General features: G+C 36.3%; 1 pseudogene; it reads right to left on the minus strand.

Moving 5' to 3' along the window:
* Positions 1-818: 818 nt before the first annotated feature.
* LOC140226926 (dynein light chain 2, cytoplasmic pseudogene) lies at positions 819-4,600 on the minus strand (annotated as a pseudogene).
* Positions 4,601-10,315: the final 5,715 nt, after the last annotated feature.

A 10,315-nucleotide genomic window follows, 5' to 3' on the forward strand; every position in this document is an offset into this window, starting at 1 on the left:
GTGACATAAATGTATCAGGAATCAATATTTTAAGCTTTATTGAAATATAATACATCTTCATCATCACAGCGCATCCATAAATATTCATTTAATGTAAGCAGATTAAAGTTTTCATGTCACAAAATTCTTTACAAATTAGTCTTTATGGCACAAAATTCATTATACAAATTAACTTTTTGGGGTAAGTTATGTGATCCAATGATTTTTTTTTTCCTTCAAACTATTTTTTTTTTAATGCTACAGTAGCAAGCATATGCTATATCGGTCCTTTGAAGCGATAATTCAAATATCATTACCCCCCCCCCCACCCCCCCAGGCGGGAGTCTGGAAAATCAAAATATAATCTATAATAGTATGTACTTTTAGTATAAGTACTGTGCAAGGGACTGTGTGCTTGATTTGAGTTCACATCAGACAGTGCAGGACAGGGCTACTGAAATAACTAGGTTGCAAATTATCAGTGATAAATAAAATTGCACTTTCAAATTTGATTGTTCTTTAGTTTTTGCTCCTGAATTACAAGAGAATGTTTTGTTTTATTTAAGTGCAAGCTTTCTTCTACAGCTTTTATTCCAGAATTCATATGGTTGAATCAATAAATCACTGGGATGAGTATGTAGTTGCACGCACAAGATCATTTTTATTCTTTGCTTTTATGTGAGGCAATTAGTCGGCTAACGTGGAAAGTATTCTATAGTAGGCACGTTTCCATTATATCCATTGTCTGCGGGAAAATCAAATATATTACATGTAATAACAACGCATTAGACCTCAGGTATGGTCAAAATACAGCTGATGTATAAAGATTGTCAGTGGATAATTCACAAAAGCCATTTTTTATTACTTATTTTTCTTTACAAAGAAGTCAGCTTTGTAGCGTAGAACAGGGAAAGAAGAGCTGCATGCAGATTAATCCATGGTGTATGATAGGTGTATTACAGGTGGATACATAATTCTTATGTACAAGTGATAGGCGGAGGTGGCAGTGTTCATTATGTTGCTGAACAAACAACCCGCAGTCCGTATAGGTAGATAATGTTCAACCTGACTTGAAGAGCAAAATGGCGACTTGTCCAAGGTAGAAATAGATAAAGTGTTTCGTCTCGTGCGTGACGTAACTACCGAAGTTCCTTCCCACAATGCAGTGCCAGGTTGGGTTGTACTTCTTGTCGAACTCCTTCTTGACAAAGGCCGCGATGTCCTTCTCGATGTTGAACTTTTCCAGGGCTTGAGTTGCGCACTCGATAGCGTCCTGCTGCATGTCTTCAGACATGTCGGCGTTCTTGACCACTGCTTTTCTGTCACCCATTTCGATCGAGTTGCGGATCTGTAATGGTACGCAAAGAAGATTTGAAAATGCAAGTAGGCCTACCTATAAGGATGGAATTATGTCTCAAGCTATATTCTGAATCTTTCGAATGTATAAGGTCTTTGACATGTTCGTACAAATAGTCGACATGATGTCAATGATATAGCGTGTGTTATTGTTGAGTCCAAAGTACAGGCCTATTCATTGGTTTAGCAATGATAAACGAATACATTTCTCGAATTTCATTTTCTTTCCTCAAACGCCTGAAGCTGCTCTTAATATGGATGAACTTTGTAGCTAGCTTATTTGGTTTACTTTGTTATGATTGTGACCGTATAAAAGTGGAAGTTGTCAAGGACAAACATGACCCAACGTCTATAAAGTAACAAAAAAGGGTGTATTTTCAATACCCCCGCAGACAAATGTTTATGCTACAAAACGTGTGTTGCTATCTTTAACTTGTGATTTATGCCTCTGAAATGATAACTTTCTCCCACAACCCACTATTAACTCTGCTTGAGCTCGTGTAAAAAATACATGTGCCCATAAGAAGCTATGCTATCAATTCATGTCAGCACTATCTTATGCTACATTGCTACGTTATTTCCAAACTGTAGAGAAATTTGTGCACATCTCCGGAAAAACTGTCCACCCTTTGAATGCCCCTTTGTTGTTGTTGTTGGGTTTAAAAAAAAAAAATAGATTATACAGGTGTTCACATGAACTCTACTGAAATTTCAAACAATATTCTATATTGCTTGAAATATTTCCTTTATATAGGGAAATATTATGAATATATATCTATATTTTCCTACATAGAAAAAAAAAGGACCAATGACGGCTCTCTGAACTTGAAGACTTTTTTTTTTCCACTAAAGACATTGCTTTTAATATTCAAGATCATTTTGTCATAGAATGTATTACTTTTCACCCTCAGATGAGTGAATGTATGTGTGTGTGTGTGGGGGGGGGGAGGACCATTTGGTCCGATTGAGATTTTGTGTGTGTGTGTGTGTGTGTGTGTGTGATATCTAACATATCCTTCGCAAAGCCCCCGTTTCACCCCTATGGCGATATCTATATAGAGAAAGTGTGTTCAAATGCGGCAGATCAAAGAAATGTCGATATCTCGCATCCTGAATTTCCAGCTTCTCTATTTTCAGTATTATTTCATCCAAATGCTTTTACCCATTTTCATTATTTCTTCCTAAATGTCTCCGTCAATTAGCGATGTGACTCTCCTAATGTGGACAATACAGGGTTACAGAGTCAGTCTCAGAATTTCACTCGCACATACATCGCACATGAGCTGTGTCTGTAACTTACATCGATTCCATTTCAATGATGTCACATCTACCCGCGAGCAGACGCCAAATTACTCGAGTATCAAGCAAGCTACCCTTAATGGGGTCATTAGGGATAAAGAAAATGCCTCCGCGCCGATGGAAAATTAATAATACAATGCAACCTGCCAGTGATATTGAAAATGCATATGGTTCAGTGTATGCATCAGTATATCATAGCTACCTAAACAACAAGGTTATTTGACAAAAACAGGGAATATACATATATCAAATTTTGATAGGTTGGATTTGCTGTTAACTCCGGGCACGACAGGGAATGATTTATTCTAACGACATGCAGCCTTGGTGTAAACAAAAGAAGACAGGTGTGTTTGTGTTTGCTTTTGTTTGTTTGTTTGTTTGTTTGTTTTTTAACGTAGAATCTGTTCCATGGTACCTTAGGAAGAAAACCGTTTTCACGAACACTCTTAATTTAGCCATTATTCAATCGTGAGCATTTCTCGATTCAACGTAAGACAAGCTGAGCGTATCTACAGGCCTATATCTCAACTAACTTGGACACTCTACAAGGTCACTTCGGCAAGACTTCGCTTCATTTTATTAAGCGCTTCATTTATATAATTCATTCAGTTTGATTGACTTTGGACTGCTGCACGAATGATTATAATAGTACAGTCCTTGTAGCAGGGAGGTACCACCTCCCTGCTTGTATTCTGGCACTGAGATAATCAACAGGCGCCTTTTCTTTTCTTCTTTTTTTTTTTTCGTTAGATAATAATATCGCAAACCCTCCAAAATGCGTGCAGACCTTGTATTTTGCCAACGCTGGTCCTGTCGTATGCAACTGTCATATATTCGACAGCTTCTTCCCCTGACTCATCCCCAGGCCATTCTCCAAGGCACATATTCTATCCTCTGCTCAAATTTCATACGCGCCAATATACATGTATACCTTGCTCTGTGTACCTGGTTGTAGTTGTTGTATCCTGTTATCCCGTACCTGGAAATTTACTTTCTGTGGAGGGCGCCCATGCGTAAACCTGCCCGCCAAAATCACTTCCCGTCGTTAAGTTATCGAAAACTGTCTGCAAGTCTTCATTACACATAACCGAGATGTGGAGGATATATTCTCAGAGAGAAGAATTCCTGTATGACATATCAATGAGCTACTTGAAAGAAAGTCGTTTTGATTTTTTTTGTTCAAATCTCATATGCATAAAATTGCACATGTGTGGTGATATCTCGTAGATTCACACAAAACCGTCGTTAATGTCAGATTACCATGACATCAAGAGCACATTTTTTCTTTCGAAAATGTCAAAGTTATCCACTCGGACTCCCTTTGTCGTGGCGGAGGATCACAGACAATAATTAATGCGAATTGAGTAGATTCTCTAGAAATATAATATGTGTGCCTCTGGCAAATAGTGGAAAATCAGATGTATTTGTGTTGTAGCAGAAATAATCTTCACGGAAGGCAGTTGAGGCAGAGACGTTTTATTTTTAAGGTACAAAATAATGACCATTTTTGAAACCATCTTATGATGTACAAATTAAATTTCCACTGATCAGCTTCGGTTTGTTTTTATCTTCATTCATACAGTCATAAATTATACGAATAGAGTTATCCAATGCTACCTACATGACATGAAAATGTTTATGATTTATGTGACAAAACCTTGTTATGGCATCCAAAACGAATATTGAATTTTCGTGTTGCAACTCAAAAAAATAATTTCGACAAAAATAATTTCGGCAAGATGAACACTTCCGTGATCTTTGGAGAAAGAAGGATAGAAATAAAAAAGAAAGAAATTAAACAATAAACAAAGAAATCAAACAATAATTATACTCTAATTAAAACACAAGACGATGGGATGCTGTTCTTACCTTTCAGTCAAAATGTGATGGAGTCGATAACAATTTGTCGGCCCTACGCTTGACTTTGCCCACAGTCAGTTTCAGCCCTTACACCTGCATGCGTTCTATCAAAGGCGTCAGTTTTGCTTATGACCACACGAATAATCCCCGTATCCGATAAATATACGCATAAGGCGGGGACTTGACCGAGCTCACTCACTCATTCAACTTGCTGAAAGGCTCGCTTCATCGAAATACTGGAACGACACGATAACACACGCTGATACCGTAGGGATGCTCGCTCACCGATTGGTCGACAAACGAGCTTTGTGTAGCTTATCACTATAGCTTCTCACGCAGCTCTTGATTGATCATGAACGCATTCCCTTTCAGAGAGGCACGGAGTGATGATTTGCCGTTGCTATGGCAGCACGGGCTGATGAAAATTAAAGGTGAAGCGAGGATAATATTAATTCGTCTGTCTTTCAATCTCTGTCTCTTCCGTTTTTAATTTCGTTATACGTCATTGTCTTTTCCCTTTCTTAGGCCCCTCTCCCCCTCCCTCTCTCTCTCCTCTCCCTCCCTCCCTCCTTCCCTCCTTCACTCACTCTCTCACCATATTATACAACGTTTAGTGTACACCCAGCACACGACTTACGGAGGTTAATAGAGATGGGGTAGTTTGATTGAGATTGGGCTTTCGCTTTCCAAGTTTTTTTTTTGTGAGATAATGAAAAATATCTTATGAAATATGAAAGATCTATTGCAATCGGAATGCGAAGTTTATTAGATATATCTTGGCTTCAAAATGGCTGAGATATAAAAACAGAGAGATTCTGACAAAAGGGGGGACCCAACTTTTATATATTAATATCAAATTTAATATCTAAGCCATTTTAACACCGATTTTCATTGAATAAACGTTGTAGATCTTATAGAATTGTATGCTTTTTGTTTCTTACTATCTCGCTTAAAGTTAAAATCTGAAACCCCCACATCAAGCCAAGCTATACCATCCCTTCATTTCATTTCATTTCATATATTTCATTTCCAACAACATTTTCATACACAAAATAACACAACATCAATGCAATGTAGTAACAAAGAACAATACGTGAAGTTGACAATACTACGCATCACAAAAGCAAAGTAAACAATGAAAATTGAATTGAAACTAAAGTTGCAGGAAATGGAGGAGACATGCTAAAAAGCTAAGCTTGTATTTTGCAGTCTCCTCGTGGACAAAAAGACTAAATAACATCAAAAGGCAATTAGCTAGACATAATATATCGGTGTACAACACATACAGACCTATACATATAAACAAACAAACAAACAGACGGACAAACAAACACAAGCAACCTCTCTTGTAAAGAGAAAGATAGAGAGAAAAAAACAAAACACAGTAAAGGAAAAAGAGGAAACTTTTAAACTTGTTTAATCATTGGTGTGACAGAAGGGGTGGGGAAGAGAGTTTTCCCTCGAGAATATCTTAAGCAGGCTTTATAAACAATCCCTAAATTCTTCTCGAATGTGAGATGCAATTTGATGGCTCATATCTATATGCAGTGAACTGCTAACTTTTCGTTGATGATAATTTTTTTTTTTCCAAATCAAGATGAAACCGATGTGCATTATTAGAAAACTGGACATACGTGGCTATGTCTGTAAAATCAATTACGTGAAGGAAAATAGTTGGGAAGTTGAACAAGTAAATTTATTCATTGTCAAAGAGCGTTTAAAAAATGAATTGTCAATGAATTGACTGATGCATAGATAGATGAATGGATCAAACATCTGATAAAAGGAGACATTCAGATTTTTAAAAAAGATTTGTGCACTAAGCATCTATAAATTGGAGATACTGGTTACAAAGTAATTGAGATGAGGAAGTTACAATGTTTTCAAAATTCGCAACAAATCACAATAACGATGACATGTATAACAGCTTCAATATAAGAATGTATAATTCGGTGTCATGGAAGCAGAACAAGATGAGAAAGCATGCATAAATTCTACACAGGTGGACCTGTCAAGCTTGCCAGAGTATTGGTTTATTTGCTCAAAACCTTGATAAATTCCACAAATCTGTATACATATGGCACTATCGATTTGTGTAATAAATGACGTAAAATTATCTAATGTCCACAATTCTTATTTGACAGTGATGGACGAACATGTCAGAGGCATTACACAAGAAAGCTACAAATTTAATGATTTATATTTTCTCTTTAAAACCCTCTCCTAATCGATAGTTATACAGTATATAATAAGTAAGTGGAATCTAAGCAAATTTAATCAATCTGATTATCATTCATTTCTTATTATCAATCATGATTATTTAATCATAATTTAACAGCATTCCTCTTTCTAACCCTTCTCTTATCAAGCCTAACAAAATTGTCATTGGTCTAAGGACATCCTCCTCTTAGACGAACAAACGAACGAACAAACAAACAAACATAAGAACTGGCATTCCCATACTCGGCCAGTAATATGCAAAACAACCTGATTGATCACTGATTGTCTAATAAATGCCCCAATGAACGGAAATCACGTGGAATAACCGGATACATAAAATGTATTATTGTCCAAACTGTGTGAAAAAGTAAAAGAAGAAAGACATAATTCCCAAAAATTCAAAGTTTTACGCAAATCAATCCTGACTCTTTCTTTTCTTGTCTTTTTTTTTTTTTTTTGGGGGGGGGGGCAATTAGCGTCGTTCATACCCAATCATAACATAACACGTGACTGAGTAGTTTTACATCATAAGCTGTATGTTTTATAGATTACTGGATTACTGCTGCTTTTATAAGACTGTACCTGGTATGGGCTTTGAGTTATCATAAAAGCATTTTTCTATCTTTGTGTAGTTTCGATTTTGTACTTGGTGAATAAAGATGAAATGAAATATGAAATTGATATTATATACAAAATACAGATGCACAATGATCGCGATGATAAAGACATTAAACGTGTCGCTGTTGAAGCATCAAACAATTTCAATTTACAAATTTACCTGCTTCAAAAAGTTTTTATTCGGCAATTTCGAGTGAGGAAAAATCATCACGTTGAGAACTGCATTATTTTTGTTATGACAGTCAATGGCGATCACGAGGGGACCGTTTGGGTAAATAGTCATGCCTATCAAAGAGGGTCCTACTATATCAATACTGCAATGACTTCCTATTATTGGCGAGGAGTTGCATGAATATTCACGTGTGCTTTGCGGTTTCCATTGTAGCTACTGTATACAAAAGCAACACTCCTGAAAGATTTTCTCGCATTCGGTGTAGTTACATCGTTTTATCACATGCACATGCGGCAAAATGATGAAAATCTTGATCGCAGTAAATGCGATGACGATGATATGTTGGCACTGGTTGATGAAACTGGAAATTACAATGAGGACAAGCAGAACTTGATGATAAATAGCAAAATAATAAGAGGTGATTGACAGAGAGCGAATTCCCATTCGTGATGACAACGTTTAATGCATGCGTATAGATCAAGGTAGGATTATAGATCATGTCGAGTTCAAATTGTAATCACACAAACTAAATCCTTTTTTGACAATAAATGTTTTTAACGGAACGGGTAACTTTGATTTTCCGACAATCTTATTTCAAGTATGTGATTGTGATAGATATTCACATTTCGTGAAAACGATTGAAAAGTCAACAACTCACAACTCTCCTGATATTCATGCGATTGTACAATGACATGTCTACAGTTTTTGTTGTTTGATTCAATACTCTTTAATAGCACGAGTCCCTAAAATTTACTGCATACCTAAGTCAATAAATTCAATTTTAACTTGAAGTGGATTTTCACTTTAAAAACTCAGTAGTACTCTTTAAGATGTGTATCGACTAAGACCCTTTTGATCTGGGTGTGGAAATGGGCATTATTTAAGACCGTTGTTATTTCGTCGATGAACGTGTACATGGCAAGAAACGTGTAGGTCTATAATATTATGATTCTTTTAAAACGAAATACAAGACAAACCTGTTACAATTTTTCCATGATTGTATCGTTTTTTTGTTTTGTTTTGTTTTCGGTGATAATAATAATAAATGTGAATTCAAATGTTTTTATTAGGGCCTCTTTGGTTTTACTGTTTTTGGATATCTCAGCCATGTCAAAACAGATTTTCATCAAATGAATTTTGAATTTCTCTTAGAAAAATTATAGTAGGCCTATGCTCTGTAATATTTCATAAGTGGTTTCTAATTATTTTGCCAAAAGCTAAAGTCTGAATCCCCCATCTCAACCCAAACTATATACAATGCCTTTTAAAGTCAGCTTCCTTTACATACACAAGGTAATACTGACTCGTGTTTCTACTAATGCCCTCATGCAATGAGCTAATTCTGTTATCATAGACTATGGATTTATACTCCACTTCTGTCGCAAGTTATACCCTTTCGTATTCCTTCAGGGCTCGTATAGTTTTTTGTTGTGACCTAACTTCAGGTTTTTAACACTTTTGGATGAGATAATGAGAAACCTCTTATGAAGTATGAAAGAGCATATAATTCCAAGAGCAATTCAATGTTTATTTGATGAAAATTTGTTGTGAAAAGGATGAGATACCCAAAACAGAACTATACTAAACAAATGTGGGACCCACGTCTTACGACCTTTTTTTGTTTTACTTTGTTTTTGGATGTATCAGCCATTCCAAAACCGATTTTCATCAAATAAACTTTGAATTCATCTTAAAATGGCATGCTCGGTACCATTTCATAAGTGGTTTCTTGGTATCTTGCAAAAAGTTAAAAGCCAAATCCTCAGCCCCACCAATACTGTACCATCCCTAGCATGTAGGATAGCCTTGCTCTGCCTAAAGATTGTTAAGCTGATATTTGTGATATGTCATTCAACAAAGAAAGGTATATAATGTTTACAGTGTGAACAATGCACTGTTCGCTAGTCTTTTCACGTGGTCAAATGGTAAAGTATAAGAATGAAAGAATTCAATCGAGCGTGTGCTGAAAACAAGGTGTATAAACCCTTTCATCACAGAGCCGTTAGATAGGATTTCACGGTTGTTTGCATTCTTTTAAAAGCTAGCGTTATAAGCTACGGACTTTAGCCAAATGCAGCAGCAGTCTTGTCCCCCCCCCCCCCCCCCGCCATTTTTTTTTTCTGTATTGAATGCCCATTCGTCTAGCATGAATCCTGACCCCTCTTTATGCACACCTCCCTAGCTATATTATGTCAAACAAAATAAATGCAGCACACAGCATTTTATATCTGCCCATTGCGACCCGTCGAGGCAAAAGGGGGTGTAAGAAAGATCCCATTTTAAATGTAGCAGATCACCGCCTCTTAAACAGTTTCGTATTTTCTTCCTTGCAGAATGGGATCAATTAATATTAGGGATAAAGAAAGCTGGATATTATCATACTGTTGGTACTAGTATTGCTTTTATGATTTTTTTTTTTATTCAATCATCGAATGCCTGTATTACGAACACTTTTGGACTTACTGTTGTTTTTTTCGGTTCTCTACGAACTCTACGTACATACATACATACAAACACAACACACTATCTGTTTTAAAAGTTCTGATTCTATTTAAGATGTGTTTGTTTGCTTGTTTGTATGTTATAGCTATATCAAGCAATGTCAATGTTGGCCTGCAGCAAAAACACTTCCTCTATTAATGCCAAGTCTCACGCTTGGAATAATATTAGGATGCTTTGACAACCAACTCATCTTAAGTCGACGAAGAATCATTTTGTGAATGTACATTCGACTTTATATCACAATGTAGCCGTACGAAAAAACAAAATGTGGCAAAATTACTGCCTGTGGTAGTCTGTCGCGTTTGTAAT

This window comes from Diadema setosum, chromosome 4 (genome assembly GCF_964275005.1).
Source record: "Diadema setosum chromosome 4, eeDiaSeto1, whole genome shotgun sequence".
Lineage (NCBI taxonomy): Eukaryota > Metazoa > Echinodermata > Echinoidea > Diadematoida > Diadematidae > Diadema > Diadema setosum.